Source organism: Giraffa tippelskirchi, chromosome 5 (genome assembly GCF_054371585.1).
Source record: "Giraffa tippelskirchi isolate mGirTip1 chromosome 5, T2T-mGirTip1v1.2.pri, whole genome shotgun sequence".
Taxonomy (NCBI): Eukaryota; Metazoa; Chordata; class Mammalia; order Artiodactyla; family Giraffidae; genus Giraffa; species Giraffa tippelskirchi.
This window is the reverse complement of record NC_137279.1, coordinates 10331830-10354876: the sequence shown is the minus strand read 5'-3', so window position 1 is coordinate 10354876 and position 23047 is coordinate 10331830. Positions and strand designations below refer to the sequence as shown.

General features: G+C 42.6%; 1 long non-coding RNA gene across 1 annotated transcript; it reads right to left on the bottom strand.

Annotated features, from left to right (window-relative positions):
• Positions 1-2374: 2374 nt before the first annotated feature.
• Positions 2375-22669, bottom strand: LOC145506090 (uncharacterized). Its single transcript, XR_014053538.1, has 7 exons — positions 22269-22669; positions 21642-21745; positions 20150-20205; positions 13453-13719; positions 9723-9870; positions 5802-5908; positions 2375-4275 (listed from the first exon to the last, which is right to left on the bottom strand). It is a non-coding gene; the product is annotated as an uncharacterized LOC145506090 (long non-coding RNA).
• Between the last annotated feature and the right edge of the window lie 378 nt (positions 22670-23047).

Below are 23047 nucleotides of genomic sequence, written 5' to 3'. Positions count from 1 at the left end.
ATAACCTGTGATTGTGTTCAACAACGTGGCAGCCAAGGGTAAGTTCCCTTTGCCTTTGTTTCTTTCCCATTTCCTACCCACTACAGAATTGATCGAGTTTTCTTTACTCCTTTATTTTCCTTCTTCTGATTTGAAAGCTAGATTTTTATTTTTGTTATCCCAATTATCTGTACATTTTAATATACATACATACTATATATTTTCCTAATTCTAAAGCTGTTCCATGTCTCTCATCTCCTTCCAAAACAAAATAAAAACTGTTTAACTATCTCTTGAGAACAGGTAACTTTAATTTTCTTATTGCACCTTTTGTTAAATAGGAAAAAAAGGTTTTTACAATAATTAATCTTATTACCAACAGATAATAATTTCATTTTTCACCAGCTTTTTGGCATCCAGCTCTTTCCTGTGGGATCACTTTTCTTCTCCTTACATATACCCTTTATTAGTCTATTCTGGAAAGGTCTTGGAGGGTTAATTCTTTTGGTTTTTGTAATAGTAAAGAGGTCTATGTATCATCATGAATCTTAAATATTAGTGGGGTTTTTGGCTGTGGAATCTGGGTTAATGCCTTTTATTGCTCAACATTTGAAAATATTATTCCTTTGTTTATATTGTTAGTTGTAAGAAATTTGTAATGACTGTATTCGTCATTCTTGACCTCTGCTACTGTAACAAAGGACTCTAGATAATTCATATTCAGACCAAATTTCCTGTAAGAAGTTTCTAGGTCAGCTCTGCCTTACGTATCACTCATCCTCCTGGGACCAGCAAACTAACCTAGAGATGTCCTTTTCATGAGAATGAAAGAAGCACAAGACCACGTACGTTTGTAAAGTCATACTCTGTACCTACCTATGCACATAGAGCTTCCATGTAAAGACTATCATACCATACATGCTGTATCGTCCAATTTTTTTCCACTTGAACTATTATAGGCATTATACTATGTCAGCACATGTAGATTCTACTTTATATGGTTTAAAATCATATAAGCAATGAGCTTAAATAAAAGCAGAATTCTTATATCCTCACAATGTTCTGTTTCACTACTCAGAGATAACCAGTTCTATTTTCTGTTTTTCTAATCATTTCCATCATAATTCTTACACTTCTGTGCCATGACTTATGAACTTGATGGCATCAACTGACTCTCCTCTATCAAAAATGATAAAATTTAACTCTCTAATACTATCTCTTACCTCACCACTATTCCCATAATTCTACCGGTTGTATTGTTCATTGTTCTGCTGGTTACCTTTATAATGATGAATCTCCAATATTAACTCATCTGTGCATTATCTATGCGGCTTCCCATGTGGCACAGTGGTAAAAAATCTGCCTGCCAATGTAAGAGACACAAAAGACTTGGGTTTGATTCCTGGGTCAGGAAGATCCCCTGGAGAAGGAAACGTCAACTCGCTCCAGTATTCTTGCCTGGAAAATTCCATGGACAGAGAAGCCTGGTGGGCTACAGTCCACGGGGTTGCAAAGAGTGGGACACAACTAAGCAACTGAGCACACAGCACGTGTATTATCTACAGGTTAATTATAAAAAAAATTAAGCACCAGCAAATAGGAGTTTTACTGCTGACTATGGCATATTAGCTAATAACAGATCAGCTCTCCTGCCAGGAATAACTGAGAGCTGCATTATTTGCTAAATGCAATGTGATATACTAGATTGGACCCAGTCATTTTCAAAGGATATTATTAGAGAAATTAATGAAATAAAAATAAAGCCTGAAATTTTGTTAATAGTAATGTACCCATGTTGACTTCTTAGTTTTAGCAAATATACCATAGCAATATAAGATATTACATGTTACATTAGGGTAGGCTGGGTTAGAGATATATGAAAACTACTATTTTTGCAACTTTGTTGCAAGTATAAAATTATTTCACAATAAAACATTTATTAAAAGAAAAAGACATTTGAAGGCATTGGAACGCTGTCAAGACAGGAAGATTTTGGAGGGCCAATATGTCAAAAAGAAGTAAGCACAGAATAAAGTCAGCTCCCCATGTAGGTTTCAGCCTCAAGGCATTTGCCAGTGCTTAAAGCTGCAGATAAGAGGCCAAGAAGCAGAGTGTCAAAAAAAGCACAAGAGAAAGTGACAGCCACAAACCTGAGAGGCAAAACAGAGTTCTAGGCATCCTAAAGTGGCTAGAAGAATAAAAAATGGAATTTAGGGCCCATCAAGATAGACAATCCCAGGAAAACATTCCAGTCATGTCCTAGATGGGAAATTCCCTAGAAATAAAAGTCAACCAAAAGAGACCAGTCTTTCCCAAGACTGAAATCCAATTTTGAATAAACTAAATTCTAGATTCAGGTTCAATGCCTGCCATCTCTAAAAACATCATCCACAGATCACATGTACAATTTTTATTTCACAACATCCATAATTCAATCAAAAATAGTTGGTAGAGTAACAGGCAAAATTAAAAGACCAAAAGAGGAAAAAACAAACAAAAAAACAGATCCATCAAGAGAATGAGAAAACAAATCACAGACTGGGAGAAAATATTCGCAAAAGGCATTTCTGATAGACACTTACTATCTAAAATACACAAAGAACTCTTAAAACTCAACAGTAAAATAACAAACAGCCCAATTAAAAGATGGGCCAAAGACCTTAACAGATACCTCACCAAAGAAGGTGTACAGATGGCAAATAAACATATGAAAAGATGCTCTGTATCCTATGTCATCAGTTCAGTTCAGTTCAGTTCAGTCGCTTAGTCGTGTCCGACTCTTCGCGACCCCATGAATCGCAGCACACCAGGCCTCCCTGTCCATCACCAGCTCCCCGAGTTTACCCAAACCCATGTCCATCGAGTCAGTGATGCCATCCAACCATCTCATCCTCTGTCGTCCCCTTCTCCTCCTGCCCCCAATCCTTCCCAGCATTAGGGTCTTTTCCAATGAGTCAACTCTTCCCACGAGGTGGCCAAAGTATTGGAGTTTCAGCTTCAACATCAGTCCTTCCAATGAACACCCAGGACTGATCTCCTTTAGGATGGACTGGTTGGATCTCCTTGCAGTCCAAGGGACTCTCAAGAGTCTTCTCCGACACCACAGTTCAAAAGCATCAATTCTTCGGCACTCAGCTTTCTTCACTGTCCAACTCCCACATCCATACATGACCACTGGAAAAACCACAGCCTTGACTAGACGGACCTTTGTTGACAAAGTAATGTCTCTGCTTTTAAATATGCTATCTAGGTTGGTCATAAATTTTCTTCCAAGGAGTAAGCGTCTTTTAATTTCATGGCTGCAATCACCATCTGCAGTGATTTTGGAGCCCAAAAAATAAAGTCTGACACTGTTTCCTCATCTATTCCCCATGAAGTGATGGGACCAGATGCCATGATCTTAGTTTTCTGAACGTTGAGCTTTAAGCCAAATTTTTCACTCTCCTCTTTCACTTTCATCAAGAGGCTCTTTAGTTCTTCTTCGCTTTCTGACATAAGGGTGGTATCATTTGCATATCTGCGGTTATTGATATTTCTCCCAGCAATCTTGATTCCAGCTTGTGTTTCTTCCAGCCCAGCATTTCTCATGATGTACTCTGCATATAAGTTAAATAAGCAGGGTGACAATATACAGCCCTGCCGCACTCCTTTTCCTATTTGGAACCAGTCTGTTGTTCCATGTCCAGTTCTAACTGTTGCTTCCTGACCTGCATACAGGTTTCTCAAGAGACAGGTCAAATGGTCTGGTATTCCCATCTCTTTCAGAATTTTCCACAGTTTATTGTGATCCACACAGTCAAAGGCTTTGGCATAGTCAATAAAGCAGAAATAGATGTTTTTCTGGAACTCTCTTGCTTTTTCGATGATCCAGCGGATGTTGGCAATTTGATCTCTGGTTCTTCTGCCTTTTCTAAAACCAGCTTGGACATCTGGAAGTTCACAGTTCACGTATTGCTGAAGCCTGGCTTGGAGAATTTTGACCATTACTTTACTAGCGTGTGAGATGAGTGCAATTGTGCGGTAGTTTGAGCATTCTTTGGCATTGCCTTTCTTTGGGATTGGAATGAAGACTGACCTTTTCCAGTCCTGTGGCCACTGCTGAGTTTTCCAGATTTGCTGGCATATTGAGTGCAGCACTTTCACAGCATCATCTTTCAGGACTTGAAATAGCTCAGCTGGAATTCCATCACTTACACTAGCTTTGTTCGTAGTGATGCTTTCTAAGGCCCACTTGAGTTCACATTCCAGGATGTCTGGCTCTAGGTGAGTGATCACACCATCGTGATTATCAGTGAACTGCAAATTAAAACAACAGTGAGATACCTCCACACACCTAGTAGAATGGCTAAAATCCAAAACACTGACGACACCAAATGCTGACAAAGATGGAAAACAACAACTCATTCATTGTCCATGGGAATGCAAACTGAAAGCACAGCCACTTTGGAAGACAAGTTTGATGGTTTCTTAGAAAACTAAACATATCAATACTTTTACCATACTTTTTACCATCTGGTGACCACACTCCTCAGTGTTTACCCAAAGGAGCTGAAAACTTAGGCCCACAGAATAGCCTACACACAGATGTTAATAGAAGCTTTATTCGTAATTGCCAAAACTTAAAAGAAATTGGGGTGTCCTTCAATAGGTGAATGGATTTATTCTGTAGTACTGGATACTGTGGTACATCAGACAATGGAATATTATTCAGAGCTTGAACAAAATGAGCCATCAAGCCATGAAAAGACATGGAGGAAACTTGAATATTACTAAGTAAAAAAAGCTGGTCTAAAAAGGCTACATACTGTATGATTCAGACAATATGATATTTTAGAAAGGGCAAAATTAAGATTGCCAGGGGCTTACAGAGAGGGAGGGATGAACAGCTGGGCAGTGAACTTCTTCCATATGAAACCACCGTGGCTGACACATGTTTTTTATACATTTGTCAAAACCCATAAAATGAGCAGCACCAAGAATAAACCCTAATGTAAGCTATGGACTTTGGGTGATGATGACATGTCAATACCAGTTCACTAAAAGTAAAAATGCACCACTCTAGTGCCAGATATTGATGGAGGGGAGTCTGTGGGTATTTGGGGGAATAGGATATATGGCAACCCTCTGTACTTTCCACTCAATTTTTCTGTGAACCTAAAACTACTTTAAAAAATAAAATCTATAAAAAATAAAATAAACACACCCAAGGGAAATCCAAATATTGCAATTATCAGATAAGAGCTTTGAAGTAACTCTGATTATTATGCTCAAGAAAACAGAAGATTGATAATTTCATGAAACAGAGTAATTGTGACAATTTTAGGATGCTGGCAGCATTTTGTTTCTTGATCTGGGCAATAATATTCACCAAGCTGTACCCTTTGATTTGTGAATATAGATCATATTTCAATAAAATAATTTACTATTGAAATAAGCAGTATTTATAATATTAAGTTTATATAATTATTATTCACTGCAGAACGAAAGAATGTGACTGAAATCAAAGGAAAATGACCTTCTGTCACTAAACCTATGTAATTTGAAAAAAATAAACTAAAAGTCAGGATCAAAAGGGTTGGCATTTTCTTATTCCCTTCAATTATTTAACAAATAATTAGTGCTTACTGTGTGCTACACAGTTTTCTAGGTGCAAGAAATAGAACAGTGACTGTGACAGACACAATTCTCTGCCCTCATGGAGCTCACATTCTATTGGGGGTACAAAAAACAGAAACAAAACAGAAAACAAATAATAGATTTATAAGATATAATTAGATTTTAAGGAGTATTAGAAGATGCTAAGTGCCATAAGAAAAAGCTACCTGTAAAATAATTCAAAATCATGCTGCATTTTAGCTGACTACATATTTGGGCCATGATTTCTGGTATAGCTTTCGGTTTTCCTGAGACTTTTGAATTCTTATTTTTCCTGTAATGAAAAGAAGTATACATTTTAAAAAACCATATTCATAAGATATTGAGAGCAAATAATTATACTACTTATTGAATGTAATCCACTTTTCTTCTTAAAAGCATTCTTCTTGGAGTTATCTGACATCCACTTCTAACTTGATCTGATTGCTTTTTTTTTTGGCCTGCTAGACAGCTGTCAAACTGGGATTTCTCTTTAATACTCTCTGCATATTGGCGCCTGTGTTTACCCCCCTCTTCAGTTGTTTTCTTATTTTGCTAGACTGCATGCTCAGGGTTTTTTGTTTGTTTTAGTTTTGCTTTGTTTTATTTGCCTTGTGTTTTTGTTTTGTTTCTGTGGGAGGTAAAGTTTTTGAATCTTTTCATCTCTGAAAAGTGTCCTTACACCTCACACTTGAATGATACTTTGTCAAGGTACTAGAAATCTAGGTTCAAGATCACTTTCTCTTAAAAGTTAAAAGGTATTGCCCAATTCTTTTCTAGCAAACAGGGCTGCAAATGAGAATCATATGAAATCTGATTTTTTTTTAATTGGTAATCTATTTGATCTTCCCTCATAGCTCAGTTTTTAAAGAATCCGCCTGCAATGCAGGAAACTCCAGTTCGATTCCTGGGTCGGGAAGACCTGCTGGAGAAAGGAAGACTACCCACTCTACTATTCTTGGGCTTCCCTTGTGGCTCAGCTGGTAAAGAATCCTCCTGCAATGCAGAAGACCTGGGTTCGATCCCTGGGTTGGGAAGATCCCCTGAAGAAGGGAAAGGCGACCAACTCCAGTATTCTGGCCTAGAGAATTCCATGCTCTGTATAGTCCATGGGGTCGCAAAGAGTTGGACACGACTGAACAACTTTCACTTTCGATCTATTTTTTTCTCCTCTAGATGCTTTTAGAATCTTCTCCTTTTCTTTATGTCCTGAAATCTGATGAACAAGTTGTTAGATGTGATATATTTTATTCATTTGTTTGATAGCTAATGAAAGTGAAAGTCCTTCAGTCGTGTCCAACTCTTCGTGACCCCATGGAATATATAGTCCATGGAATTCTCCAGGCCAGAATACTGTAGTGGGTAGCCATTCCCTTCTCCAGGGGATCTTCCCAACCCAGGAATTGAACCAAGGTCTCCTGCATTGCAGGTGGATTCTTTACCAACTGAGCTCTCAGGGAAACCATGATAGCTAATAGGCTCTTTTAATTTAATTGTTTAAAAATACGTTCTCTTCCTTAAACTTCGGGAATTTGATTAGCTCCTTTTCTTCATGTCTCTTTTATCTCTTTCTGGAGCTTTAATTGCACGGATTATATCTCTTGGTTTGACTTTTTCTGTCTCTTAACTTTTCATTTGCGTCTTACATCTTTTTTCTCTGTAAACAGAGATTTTTTTCCCCCAGTGTTATTAATATCTTCCAGGACTTTTACTGAAATCCTTCAGTATTCACATTTTTTAATTCCAAAGATTCTTTCTTGTTCTAGAACTTCTCTCTTTCTTACCAACTAAACATCACTTAAGTCCTGTATTGTTCTCTGACTTAACTCTGTTTCCTCTGGGATTTGTTGGTTCTTCTCTTTTGTGTTTTACATTTTCCCCCTTTAATGTCTAGAGACCACCTAGTCTATATTATACTAAATAAAGGTCTTATTTATACTTATGAATGAAGTTGGACTAATATAGGTAGATAGTACAACTTTCCCCTGATAGTGTATATGTCTTTCCCAGTATGCCTCTCCTCTGAATGAAAAGACTGATTACAAGATGTGAATATATGGAAAGGCTGGTAATTAACTGACTATGTTAGGGACATGGGTGGAAGCATGGAAACAGGCTGGTTTCCAATCCCTGCCAAATTAAGAAAGAGCTGAGGTACCAACAGCTGTACAAAGAGCCTTTTTCCATTCCAGATATGACATTCATGTTTCCTTAAAGAACAAGCCTGTATGGACCAAATGGATTGCTGCTTATCACTCCAGTGGAGAAGATTTTCTCTTCTTTTATAAGTTAGAAAAAAATTAATATCTAAATCTGGTCAATAAGTGAGATGATGAAACTTTCCCAGTAAAACATGATGTGTGATTGCCAAGGAATCAACAGATTGTAATGGGGAAAGGTGGTACCAGTCAGACCTTGGGTAATGGGAGTGAGGCTGGACCAAGGGTGTGACTTCCTTCTGAAGCCTTCGAATGGAAGCACTCATCTGATGGACCAGGTAGAATCAGACTCACCCCTCATGTCCACACCTTCCGCGAGAAGGACAGGCCACCTGGTGAAAAATCGACTGAGCTACAAAAAATGAAAGGTAGTGGGAAGTGGGAAGCATGGGAGAGACTCTGACTTGTCAAGAGAAGAGCTGAACAGAGAAGTGAACATTCGCTGACTTTGGAGTAGGAGATAAACTTTGAAAGGATAGAATATTTACAGTGTGCGGGCTATCCATGATATATCACGTAATACTTACAACAGCCTCACAGAGGGGGTACAATGATTGCCACCATCTTGCATTTGAAAAGACAAAAGTACATCATAGAAGCAAAGAATTCAGCCTATAGAGCCAACTGGTGAGAATCAAATCCAGGTTCTTCTGCTTCAGAGCCAGGGACCCAGAACAAGTTACTTATCATCTCTGCACCTCACCTTTCTCACTCATAAGATGAGGACAATTATTGCATACACCTTGTGGGATTGTTATGAAAATAATTTAATTAATATCCATAAAATTGTACCTTTAAACAGTGCCTGCAACATTGTCATTGTTGTTGTTTAGTTGCTAAGTAGTGTCCGACTCTTTTGTGACCCCATGGACCGTAACCAGCCAGGCTCCTCTGTCCATGGGATTTCCCAAGCAAGAATACTGGAGTGGGTTGCTATTCCCTCCTCCAGTGGATCTTCCTAACCCAGGGATCAAACCCACATCTTCTGCATTAGCAGGTAGATTCTTTACCACTAAGGCACCAGGGAAGCTCCACAACATAGTCACTGGTCAATAAAAACTAAAGTTTTTATTATTATTGAGGGGCTAAATAATCTGCTAGCTGTCAAGCCAAGACGTTAACCCCAGATATCTCAAACCCCTTGATCCACATTCTTACCCATCACTCCGTGTGGCCCCTCTCACATGGTATAGCAAATGCCTACATGGCAAGATACCAGGATTCCCAGGAATGCTCCTACCCAAACATTTCACTAGTGACCTATTGACTAGGCATTTGACAGAATCATAGGGCACTCTACAGGTAGCTGAAGACTGTTTCCTGTTAAAATATAAACCCATTCCTTCATTCTCTGGCTCTCCTCAAACTTCAATTCATCAGTCAGTCATGCTTGAGTATGAATGCTTCTCTCATGTTATTGTTGTTCAGTTGCTAAGTCGTGTCTGACTCTTTTATGACCGCATGGAACATAGCCTATCAGGCTCCTCTGCCCATGGGATTTTCGAGGCAAGAATACTGGAGTGGGTTACCATTTCCTCCTCCATCTTTCATGAAAGCCTTTCTTAATTGGGAGGGTGGGGTAGGCAGTTTAATAAGTATCTGAGCACCCCGACAATAAAGGGGACATGCAGGAGCAAAATCACAGAGATCAAAGATTAGAAGCTTCAAAGGCAAACTTTCACCAGTCACATAGGGTAGCAATTGTCAGTTTCATATTTTCTCTCCATTGTTGTCCTGAAAGCCAGGGATTACTATCATCCCCACCTGATATAGCAAGGAAACTGAGGCTCAGAGACACTATGTGACTTCTCTGAGGTGAGCCAACTGATAAAGGGTCCCAACCCTACCCCCACCCCGGGGAACTGGAGTCCAAGTGTTTCCAGTACACACCTTGACTCTGTCCATGGTCCTGCCTCACCCCTCTCAAGACACTGCATGGTTTGGCTGTGATTTATTTCTGCCCACAGTCACTCCGATGGAGTCAGGGAGGGCCAATCAGCCTTGATGACCCACATTTCTGTCCATTCACTGGAAGCTTCTGCAGCAGGCCCAGATTTATCAAAACAGAGGAAAGAAGAGGAAAAAGGTCATTGTTCTCCACCATTTGCAAGAATATCTGAGTTAAAAATGGAAGATTTGTCATTTGCATGGTGAAGGGAGGCGGGAGAGAGGAAGCATTGTTAGGTGTTGGTAATGTAAAAACATAAGTATGCTGTTATTTATGTAATTAGTTATTGCTTTCATTATGGGTGCAGTCTTAATGGTTATAGTATTTATGTATAATTACCTTAATATTCACTGAAATTTCCAAGTAGCTCCCTAATTAACTGTCTCAAATATATAATTACATTGCATCTTTACGCAAGACTTGCCTAATTAATGTAGTTACACCACTTCTTTTGTGAATGTGCATTATTAATGCTCTTTGCATCATTCTTCTGACTTCTTGTAATTCACGCTTTACAAAAATTAAGACCCCGAATTAGAAACCTTCACAAGCAGCCCAATCTAGCAGCAAAGCAGAGGCTCAGAGCTACTGGAAAAAACAAGGACTTGCTAAGCCTCATTATGAGTTTCTTGTTATACAACCTTCCTGCTTGGAGGTGAGAGGAGCCGGGGTAGCAGGGCTCATTAGAACAGGCAGCCTCCAAGTGAGGCCCCACAGTCTCAATTTTCCTCATCCACTTCAGGCTACTTAACCTGCCCTCAACAGGGAAGGCTACCAGTTGTCCTGGGACTTCTGCATGACAGGGGTGTTGAGCACTAATTCTACATCCTCTTTGAGCTCACATGTCTGACGCAACCTCACTAGGTCTTGATTTTCTAATCTGTAAAATAGGTGCAGTGACAACTACCTGTCTCCTTAGAAAGTTCTGCAAGAATTAAATGAGGTGATGGACATGAAAAGCTCTGAAGGATATCATGAATGCAGTGTATGACTGCAAGGGATTGCTTCTAAAACCCTTTTGCCTTGCCACCAAGCTGTTCTCACAGAATGTAGCGGTTACTCAGTGCTACATAACAAACTACCCCAAATCCAGTGGCTGAAAACCACAGGCAAGTTATTTAGTTCATGACTGTGTAGCTGGGCTGTTTGGTTCAGTCTTTGCAGGGTGATCTTTCTGGTCTGAACCTGGCTCAGCTGTTCTTGGACAGGCTCATGCCCATGACTGGGGCCACAGCAGACATGGCCAAGACCCCTCTCCTTGTGGCCTCTTGCCCTCTTCCCAGCTTGCCTTCTCATGTTCAGTGTTGGAAGCACTTCCAGCCCAAGATCAAAATCTACAAGGCTTCCTTCCCAGAACTTGCACAATGTACTTGCCCGCATTCTGTTCAACAGAACATCTTACAGGACCAGCCCAGAGTCAAGGACTAGGGAAAGAGACCCCACAGCCTGATGGGAGGAGCTTGTGCCACTGTTTGCCGTCTATCACACCTGGCTTACCTTCAACCTGTTCTTTCCAAGAGGAAAATAACCCTTCAACTGATCAATATCCAAGGGTTTGCTGAACACCTGCTGTGGACTTTGCATCGTGGGAGATTCCACAGGGGATCCAGAAGAAGTTAAGACAGAAATATGGTCAGACCACTCAAGATGGCTGTTGTCTTGCTCTCTCTACATCCCCTGCTCGACCAATGCCTGTTTCACTTGTACCCTACTCATGTGACGGACCTTCTTACATCCTTGCCCGAGGCCACAGCTAGTGATTATTCTAACTTTAAATCAGAACTCTCCTCTATGCTTATCAAAGGGCCAGTGAGGGACATGCCCTTCTTCTGGTTTCCCTAGTAACCGATGAGCCAACCTGATGTCAATTTTGACCCTATAACTGATAACCTCCCCCTGGACCTGGGAGCAAAGACTGCTGCCATGTCCTGCCAGCCGTCCACTGTACACAGTGGGGTGTCGCTCCAGGACCTTGCTTCAGACGTTAGGCTCCCCCATCCATTAAACCATCGCTGTCTCTGTTGCTGACTCCTGATCTTTCTTCTGGTTTGAACCTGGGCTAGTCCAGGCCTGGTAGACCTGCAGGGTTCAATCCAACACAGCTCCCTTCCAAACTGCTGAGATGCAGTTAAAGAGGCAAAGTGAACAAACATGAATGAAAGGGAAACAAAATATGTGAAACTGTGAGGTGCAGGCTACAATCACAATAAAAACACCCAGAAAGGAGAGTCAATGCGTTAATGAGAGAACACTTCATGGAGCATCTTAGGCCAGGCCAAAGCAAGGTGGTGAGAAGGGACTTCATATGGGAAGCCATGAGACTGCAGATGCAGAGGAGAGTGAGGTTTCTGCTGGAAAGAACTTTGGAAGCATCTGGACTTTGACAGTCCATGGGAAAGCAGTTCAGTTCAGTTCAGTCACTCAGTTGTGTCCAACTCTTTGCAACCCCATGGACTGCAGCACGCCAGGCTTCTCTGTCCATCACCAACTCCCAGAGCTTGCTCAAGCTCATGTCCATCGAGTTGGTGATGCCATCCAACCATCTCATCCTCTGTCATCCCTTTCTCCTCCTGTCTTCAATCTTTCCCAGAATCAGGGTCTTTTCCAATGAGTTGACTCTTTGCATCAGGTAGCCAAAGTATTGGAGTATGAGAAAGCAAAGTGGGATTTAAACAGAGGAAGCCCAAGATCCATGAATAATTATTAACATTAAGCAAACGGTTCCCAAGAATCTAGGAACTCAGCTCTTCCCCCAGATAACCACATTGTTCACTCCCCTTAATTCAGGTCACCTTCCCAGGGAAGGCTTCCCAACAATCCTGCACACACATTCTCACACACATTTTCACACACATACACACACACACACACCATTTAAACACATGCACAGAGCCTCACCCCTCACTAGCCCCTTACTCTGCTCTTTTGCCTTCAGAAAAATGTCACTGCCTTACACTGTAATTACATACTTCTGTGATTCTTTGTTTTTCGTCTGTCTGTTTTCCCTTCCCCCACAGGACTGTAAGCTGCATGAGGGCAAGAACTTGATCCATTTTGTGTGGAGTTCTATCATCTCCACCCATCTGAATACGCCTGGCACGTAGCAGACTCTTAACAAATATCTGTGGAATGAATATACACTATATGCCAGGAACCAAGCAGCTGGTTCCAGTCTTCACCAAGAACAGCATCAAAATCAAAAACCATAGTGATCAGGAGATGCTGGAAGAAATGTCGTGGGGGTTAATGATCACTCCCTAAGAGCATCACATGGAGGGCAAATCAGCCAGCTTGCATTCCCCTCTGCTTCCTGCTCCTGCCACCTGTGTCCTCCAGAAGCTGATGGGGGTAGTGAGCACACAGCATGTAATCAGTGCTGGTGCTGTGTGGAGACATGGAGCTGGATAAGTAGAATTATCAACAGAAATATAAATGGTGATAGAGCATCTCCATTTTTACAGAGGAGATATCTAAGTCTCAGAGAGACAAAGGGACTTCTCCAAGGCCACACAGCATTAATGATGAAGGTGAGATTCAAACCCAAGTCTTTGGGCTTCAGATCAGAGCTTAGTCCACTATTGCACTTGTTGCTTTTGTACAGGGGCCGGCTGCCTGGGAACCCTGAGCCCCGCCCTATACTAAGCCAGGAAGGATGAGGAGGGCAGGACTTACACGGGACAGGGAGGCAGGGTTTACCCCTGTCGTCGTGAAGACGCCACTCACAGCGTAGTCCATGGAAGTCCATGGTGTCCCCCAGAAGTGTGCAACCCAGGAAAAGGCAGCAAGGGTCTGAAAAACTCAACAAGCACGGTGAGAGCTAGAACAAGAGATCCACATTTGGAGTTGATACCTTTTGGCTCCATCATTCACTTGCCTTGTGTTTCCTCTTCAGGCTCAGTTTCCTCATCCATGAAACAGGAATCACGTCTACCTTAATTGCTGAAAAGTTTTTGAGAGGGTAAAATGAAGGAATACAAAGCATTTTGTAAATATGTAAAGTGTCAAAAAAATCTTAGGCATTGTCATTCCCTCCATATCAAATGGTGACTCTGTGACCCTCCTTAATTGGACACACTCCATCACTAAGATCTTTCTTGGGCTTCCCTAGTGGTACAGTGGATAAGCATCTACCTGCCAATGCAGGGGACATGGGTTCGATACCTGGTCTGGGAAGATTACACCTGTGGAGCAACTAAGCCCATGAGCCACAACTCCTGAGCCTGCATGCCGCAGAGCCCGTGCTCCACAGCAAGAGAAGCCGCCGCAATGAGAAGCCTGAGAACTGCAACGAAGAGTAGCCCCAGCTTGCAGCTAGAGAAAGCCTGCAGGCAGCAAGGAGGATCCAGTGCAACCAAAAATAACATTAATTAACTTTTTTAAAAAGAGCTTTCTCTAACAACAAATACGCATCACATAGCCTCTCTGTGCCCAGCTGTCTCCTACCTGATGTAGAGGGATTTAATGAGAAGCACTTGGCACTTGGCACAATACTGGAACCCTAGCTCATACTTCCTGACTCATAAACTTGATTTTGGCCTTACAACACTTGCTATACAATGAGAATTGGAGCTAGATTTGTTGTTTTCAAGCTCAAGTTTAAAGAGGTTCTGAAAATATTGTATTGCATTTCATTATTAAAAGTGGACTTTATAAACCAGTGGAAAACACACACACTCAAATGTATCACATATCAAAAATTAGCACATTAGACACCTTGGATACTTTAACTCAAGATCTTGTTGATTTTAAAACATGAGAATGTTATAACTTTGAACTTAAGAGATTTATTTAAATAATTTATTGCTTTTATGTCTTACATTTTGGGGTCCCATAAAAATTTTTTTCTGAAAACGGAAATATACTGACAAGAAGAAGTTTGAGAATCACTGATCTCAATGGCCTTACACGTGCTGAAATAGCTCTCTGATTCTGTGGGTATATATAGAACAGAATTCCTGCCTTTAAAGAGAATGCAATCTTCTTGAGAAGATAAAAAGCAAAATATGACAAAACACAACATAAAACAGTTGTACAGGCTGCCTTCTTCCTACCCTTTTCCCACAGTGTTATCTGTATACATGCTTGCCCAGAATAAAACCTACACTTCTAAGTCTGTTTTGCATCTTGGTGTGGTCATAGGACCAAGTCCCAGAAAGGGGTGGAAATTGTATGCTTGTGTATAACACAAAATTCTCAGCAAATGTACTTAAAAAGAAGTCTGTCTTCCTTCTGACCTTTTCTTCAGCTGGCTAGACTATAGATTTCATGGTTGGAGCTATAGCAGCCATTTTGGACCATGAGTCAGAAGTCACATGTGGAGGATAGCAGAACAATAAAATAGAAGGAACTTGACCCCTGACCATGATGGACCACCTACCTGGATTTTCACATGGGTGAGAAATAAACATCCATCTGATTTCAACCACTGTTATTTAGGGGATTTCTGCCACTCACAGCCAAAACTAATCCTAATACAACAACCTATCATTATGTACTTAACTTCCCCTAAGGAACAATAAGCTCTCTGCCATACCATCCTCTTGAGGCCATGAAATGTGATCCTTATTTGTGCGTTTTATAGAAGCCATCATTAGTTCATGTGAGTAAAAGTGACATCAGAGCTGGTTCTTCATTCTGTGCTTCTCTGAGCCTCAGCTCCTGAATGTGTAAAATGGGACAATAATTCCTAACACTGTTGTTGCAGGGAGAGGTGTGGCAGGAAGTCATTTGATCCAAGACTCGGCTCCACAAAGGATTTCAAGCGTAGCTTTTTCATACCATCTCCAGGTGAGATATCACTTCCGTCATGGCAATACACAATAGGATTGGCAGAAGACAGCCATCAAACACCTTTGGACAAGCATCTTGTCACCATCTTTGTGTGTCTGTGTGTGTGTGTGTGTGTGTGTGTGTGTACCCTGTATATATATTTTGACCAGGAGCAAATTTATTATAGAGTTAATGACCATAAGGTTCCAGGTCCCATCCTCACACAGATAACTCTCAAAGGCCACAGGAGAGCTCCTTGCAATGTATTCACATCATCACATGTTTTTATAAATTTTGCAAAAGTAATATATTTTAGCCAGAGAGTTGAGAGTTCTCCCTCATTCCAGTCACCCCTGTTCTAACTTCCCCTCCGGTGGTAAAGGAATGGGTGCAGGCATCTCTGGGATTCAGTGCAGGGAAAGCTGAGTTGTTGATACATTTACCTTTGGGTTTTTGGGGATAAGTTCATGTGGTTTGCAATCCCTCGTATATTTACTGGTAGTGGTCCTAGTGTAGGAATGTCTCCCAGGATACTCCTAATAGCATGAATTCATAGAGTATTTTAGAACAGTATATAGGAAAAACTTAATAGAGGTGTTTCCAAATTTGATGACATTTGAAGCCATCAGTGTGACCTCAAGCAAGTTAATCAACCTCTCTGTGTCTCAGTTTCCTCATCCATAAAATGAGAATTACAGCATCTACCTCATGGGGTGGTTGTACAGATTAAAGGAATTAATTCATATGAAGCACTTTAAACAAGGGCCTGACCTCAGTAAATGCTATTTTTATTATGGTCCTAAAAATTGAAGGAGTCTTCAGTCTGCTTCCTCTTTGGAGCCCAGGAGGTCCCAAGCCTGATATTGAAGTTTTCCAGTGTGTCACCATTAAAAAGCCAGTCCTTCGCAGACACAGAGAACAGACTTGCGGACCCAGCAGGGGAAGGAGAGGGTGGGATGAATTGAGAGAGTAGTATTGAAACATATATATTACCATATGCAAAATAGAGAGCTAGTGGGAAGTTGCTGTATGACACAGTGAGCTCAGCCAGGAGTTCTGTGACAACCTGGGGGGGTGGGGGATGGGGTAGAGGCTGGAGGGGGGCTCAGGAGGAAGGGGACATAAGTGTACTCATGGCTGATTTGCATCGTTTTATGGCAGAAACCAACACAATATCGTAAAGAAATTATCCTCCAATTAAAAATCTAAAAATTAGGTAACAAAAAACAAACAAAAAACCCCAGTCTTTGTTGCCAAAATGTCCCCAGTATGCAACCTGAAACATCACAGAAATATCGGAAAAGAGTTCAGGAACATTCCTACAGCTCTCCCTTTCATGAAGCTGCAGAAAATCAAGCATCCAAAACAAACAAACACACCCCCCCCAAATCTCACCCCAAGCATCTCACAAGACAATTCAACACAGCTATTCAACACAGATCAATTTAAGTCCCCTGTGAATATGGAGATAACAGGCATGGATGTTTTCGCTGAACATGAGACAATCACCACATGGGTAAGCAAGTCTTATACCCTTAACACAGATGACACATCAGGCTTTTCCCTTAATTTATAACACCCACTCCACTTAATTCAGTGTTTCAATATTAGAAAATATAGCTCTTCATATAATGAAAGAAATACCAGGAACCGTGATCACAAATACAACAAGCAGTGTGCAGAATCGGTTGGTAGACCCATCTCCCAAGTCTCTTGTACAGCCTCAAGGGTCTACATGCATTCATAGGGAGAAATGCTGCAACGGTTATTTCTCTTTAAACAACTACAGACCTAGGAGTAGGCCTACATTCCACCTCTGACTGTGGAATGGAAAGAAAAAAACAAAGTTTGAGAGGTAGAATCACTAAGACTTTCCCACTGATTGGGTGTGGGTGATGCTTTAAGATCAGGAAGAAATACAGTTAGAACTGTTAGGCCCTGACTTCTAGCCCCTGCACTTTCAGCTCTGTCTCTTGTCTGCTTGGAGCCCTGAGCTCCTTTCCAAACAATAAAGGTAATAATCCCTCTTCCACCTAATCCATGGAGTGGGGCAAAATCCAGTGTCTTTTTTGTCACTTGTTACTTGTTTTTGTCACTTGCTTTTGTCACTTCCCTGGTGGCTCAGTAAAGAATCTGCCTGCAATGCAGGAGACCCAGGTTCATTCCCAGGGTCAGTAGATCCCCTGAAGGAAGGAATGGCAGCCCAGTCCAGTATTCTTGCCTGGTGAATTCCATGGACAGAGGAGCCTGGTAGACTATAGTCCATGGGGTTGCAAAGAGTCGGACACAACTGAGTGACTAACGCATTATGTCAGGTATGACACTGGATCTATTTCACAGTGGCATGAAAGCATGGTGTCTAAGGAGCACGTGGTCCTGCCACCCCATCTGAGGTCAGCCCTCTGGACAGGAGTGTGGCCTGGTCAGGACAGAGAGAAGACACCCCCTCTGCACGGAGAGGGACTCGCAGCTCCACTGGGCCGCCCGCAGCCACCCGCAGAGGAGCCGACTAAATGGCGTCTAAGGAAGCAGTTTACCTGCCTCCAGGATCTGGCCCACACAGAATCAACTAATGAGGCTCTTCCTATAGGCCTTTCTCAGGCCAAATTCCCAGGGACGGCTGGCCGTCCCGGTGCCAGAGATCTATTAGAGTCCCCATCGGAGCAGCATATGTCTTCTGTGGCATTTCTTCTATTTTGCATATACAGGCAAGCGTGGTCTCCACTGCCATCTGACTGGAGTGCTGTACTGATGGATCTTTTTTTTTCCTATTTAAAAAGGACCATATATTGTTTGTGAAAACCGATCAACATCTTTTACTATTGTGGGAAAACAACCACAAAAAAAAGACCATGAACTATCACACTTAAGAAGATATCTCCAGGAAGGGTCCAGTGCTTAATAAATTTAATTCAGCCAATGTTCAGTGAGAGCCAACTATGTGTGGGGTGCTGTGGGCTGCTCCATGAAAGAGGCATATTATGAAAGCTTTGTGGACATTTTAACTGAATTTACTACATTTCAGTTGATTGACTCTGTCATGATAACACCACCTAAGCAATGCATCTGAAACACTGGAATGGTCTATTATGCAACCTGGGATACATGTATGGAAAAAAAATTTTTTCCAATATAGGATTTTTCCACTGTCTTTTTTTTTTTTTTTCTTTCAGATCTTGTGATGCCCTGATAGCTACCAAAATAACCAGTGCCTGCAACATCTGGGAGACCAAACAGACACAGGAAAAATACGGCAGAGGGGGAAGATCCATGAAAACAGGAAACATGGAGAGGAGAGTCAAAAGATGTCAAAACAAAGGCAGGCCAGGCGGGCAGTGAGGGAGGAGGCCAGGAGAGAGGCCGGGGGTGCATCAGTCGCCGCGAGTTCCTCGGGAGCCTGCAGAGAATTGCTGGGTGACGTCGGCCCTGCCACACAAGAGGACCGCAGCCTTTCACCTCTGTTTTACACAAAAGACAAAGCCTCCTTCAAAGCCAAATAATAGCAGCACCACCAACCTCCCTGCCCAGGGACACAACCACGCCTGTCCTAGCCTCCCACCTCACAGAGGTTAACAGAGGTGGAGCGGCAGCAATGCCCTGGGGCCCCGAGGGCAGGGGTCAAGGGCCTTGTTCCAGCATTGCCAGCCTCATCACACAGGCCCTCCACCTGCCCTCACTTGTCTCCTTCACCCCCTATTCCTGCACGGGCACTGGGCCTGGCCCATAATAGATATTAATAGCTGTTCAATTAATACTTGACCAGAAGGTACTGGAAATGGCTTTGACCACACCACCCAACATGCTTACATCACTCCCATCTCCTGGTCTGTGTTTTCAGTTCCAACTAGAGCAAATTCCTCCCATAGCTGAAAGGAGCATGCAAAGGACAAGTTCAACTTTACGAATTGGATGTGAAGTGAAAGTCGCTCAGTCATGTACGACTATTTGTGACCCCCTGGACTGTATAGTCCATGGACTTCTCCAGACCAGAATACTGGAGTGGGTATCCTTTCCCTTCTCCAGGGGATCTTCCCAACCCAGGGATCGGACCAGGGTTTCCCGCATTGCAGGCGGATTCTTTACCAGTTGAGCTACCAGGGAGACCAAGAATTCATCAAGCCCAACCTTCTGCTCAGGCCTGAATCCTCAATCCATCGTTAAAGCAGACACATGAATTCACGAGTCTCCTGTGTCAGGACATCAGTACCCAGTGAGGGACACTTGTCCACTTCCTACTATGAACAAAGCAATGGCTAAACACTCATTTCTCTTTTTCTTTAAATGACAAATAAATAAATAAATAAATAAATAAAACCCACCACCTCCTTCTCTCTTCCTTCTTCCATGTGCCAAGGGAAAAAAAATGTCACCTTCTGGTTCTACTTTTCCAGTAGTTTTCTTTGTGAACTCTTAGGAGAGATCTGATCTCTTGCTTTAGCGATTAGCTCTTCTCAAGATAGCTGCTGATGCCTTGAAAAGTTCTTCTCCCAGGAGAAAAGGAAAACATTGTAACCCAACAGCTGGATACTTAAACCACAGAGTGCTCACTGTTCACCTTCTCAAGACAAAGCAAGACAGTGGAGAGGAAAGTAGATAATACCTTGTTGCCTGACCTCTTGGCAATTTCTTTCTCTGCTTTCCAAACTGGTCACCACCCTGTACGAGTGAAATGAGAAGAGGTTCAGGCTGGTTCTATGATCTCCCTGTAGTCAAGCCAACTGGGTCTTACCATCAAGTCCCCTACCCCTGAGACCAAGGAGGGTGAGGCCATCAGTCATCAGCATCAATGAGCCTTTCATGACCCCGACTGCACACAGACCAGGTCCAGGAGCTGCTCTCTGGGAACCTCCGGCCCTTGTCACACTGCCCTGTAGGTTCATCGTTACATATCTTCCTCTCTCGTTGTTTACTCAGTCATGTCCAACTCTTTGAGACCCCATGGACTGTAGCTACTCTGTCCATGGGATTCTCCAGGCAAGAATAGTAGAGTGAGTTGCCACTTCCTTCTCTCTTGCCTATTGGACTCCAAGAGGAAGGTGATTTAATAATCTGGTTGCCAGTGTCTGGCTATAAGTGTTTATTAACCTGAGACATGAACAGAGAGGCCAGCTGGGTATGGCATTCTTAGAGAGAGAGTCAGTGAACTAACTTGATGTTTAGGGAAAACGAGGCATTTTGAGGCTAAATTCCCAAATCAAGAGCAGACGCATTGCGGAGTGGGGGAGGCGGGGTTTAGGGTTCGCCTATATCCCATGGGAATCTTCTTCTCTGGTCTGTTTAAAGTTAAACCACTGGCTGAAGGAGCCAGGGTGGACACAATGCCCAGTGTGAATGGGTTTCCATCTCTCCGGTGCCCCCACGGGAGGCCCTCAGCCAGGCTGGTGGAGAGGTCCGTGCCGGGAGCTTTTCCACACAAAGCGACCTCCCTCTTGAACCCTTCTCACTTCAGGTCCCTTTGAGAGGGTGCCAAGGTTTCACTTGCTGGCACGGAGACCAGCTTCTTCCCTCAGACACGGTGTGTGAAAGGGAGGCAGGAGGAGCTTTTGTCGCCTGTGTGATGGGAGGGGCCAGGGGTCCAACGGTGAGACCCCAATAGAGGAAGGACCTCAGACAGCTGTCTCCCAAGGCACAGAAGAATGTCTTTCTCACTTTCAGAGAAAGAAAACAAACAAACAAACAAAAAGATCTAAGGAAAGGGGAAATAAAGGTAACCATGGAGCTTTTTCCAAGGAGCCTAAGACAGCTATCTCCGCCAGCCGGAGAGTGGGAAAATTCAGCTTTGTTCTGATGAAGGGATATGAGGCTTATTTGGACAAGAAAAAAAAAAAAAACCATCCACTGAATAATCAGATGCCTCTGGACTGGCTACAGAAGGCTGTATCTGGTGGTGTCCATTCTGCCTGCTGGCTTCCTACAGAGATGAGAGCTTCCCCCCAAGAAGACTGCCATTCTCCCAAAGTGGAGTTCTTGGCACGGCGTTGGGGCCCTTGCGATAAGGGATTAAAAGGTCTGGGGCTCGCTCTGGCCTTCTTCCTGCCAACCCCACATAAAATTAAAATGCTTCCTCAGGATGTACCTCCCACTCCACTCACCACTCCCACTGAATCTGTGACCCCATGGGTTCCCTGAAGATGGAGACGAGATCAAGGCTATTGAGAGATGCCTCACTGAGGTCTCTGGGAAGGAATCATTCCATCTGTAAGATAGAAAAAGGAAAACACATCCCAAGATGAATTTCATTTCCATTCCTATCAGTCCTGGCAAGTTCCAGAAAAAGAACTTGCTTCACTTTTAACTTGTTTGTAATGGTACTATAAAACAAACAAACAAAAAGGCGGGGAGGACTCTTTCACATAACTCCAACTAACACCCAACCAGCCCTAGTAAGGGGCTCAGGATTGGGAGAGGGAACTCTTAGTGACTGGAATCTTGGTCTATGTAATAGGAATTTTTAAAGGGTGTGATCAAATCAGAGGAGGAAATGCCTTCTCTCGTGACTCTCTTAGCTTATTCAGCTCCTGGAAAAAAGCTGTTAGCCTATGTCCACGCACTAGCAGAGATCAACCAACTTAGAGTTTCACCCAGCCGTTCAGCCATGTGAGTCCTTTCACAGCGTCTCTAAATTTGCAATGTCAAGACCAGAGGGACTTCCTCCCTCCTTGTCTCGGATCTTTCCCTTCTCATCTCTCCTTCTCTCCCCTCCCCGACTGCATCCTCACCTCCTCTCGGTGGTCCTCCCACACCCAGAGGTCCAAGCAGAACTGCAGAGATGGCTGACTCCCAGCTCACATTGAGTGGATACAACACAGACCATGAATTCGGGAAAAGAAATGTCTTTGCGTTCCAAGAAGTCACTACTTTGCTTACCCATCAAATGAGCACCAGGCATAAAAAAGGGAATTTGGCAAAATGCCTTTTATAACTAAAGGAGCTCAGTGGTCCACATTTTTGCCTCCAGCAAATTCTATGATGTGTCACAGTTCCAGAAAATAATGTGAGTAACCTCTGGTGGCTCAGATGGTAAAGAATCTGCCTGCAATGCAGGAGGCCTGGGTTCGATCCTTGGGTTGGAAAGATCCCTTGGAGAAGGGAATGGCTACCCACTCCAGCATTCTTCCCTGGAGAATTCCATGGACAGAGGAGACTGGAAGGCTACAGTCCATGATGTCACAAAGATGCAGACACAACTGAGTGACTAACTTTCACTTTTCAACCTCTTAGAGTTGATGGTTAATATGATCTGACCTCTAGGCCACATACATTTTCAGAAATCATTTGTTTACAGGACAAGTATGTCTCAAACACCCTCTGAAGGTGTGGACATTGGGGAAAGAGGATTAAAACAAATAATATTGCCCTCAGAAAACCCACTGTCTAGTAGAGACAACAGATAATAGACATACAAGTAAAGTTCAATAAATAAGTAAGCAACTTTTATACCAATAAATTTCAGACAGTAGTAAAACTATCTGGCTTCCCTCGTAGCTCAGTCAGTAAA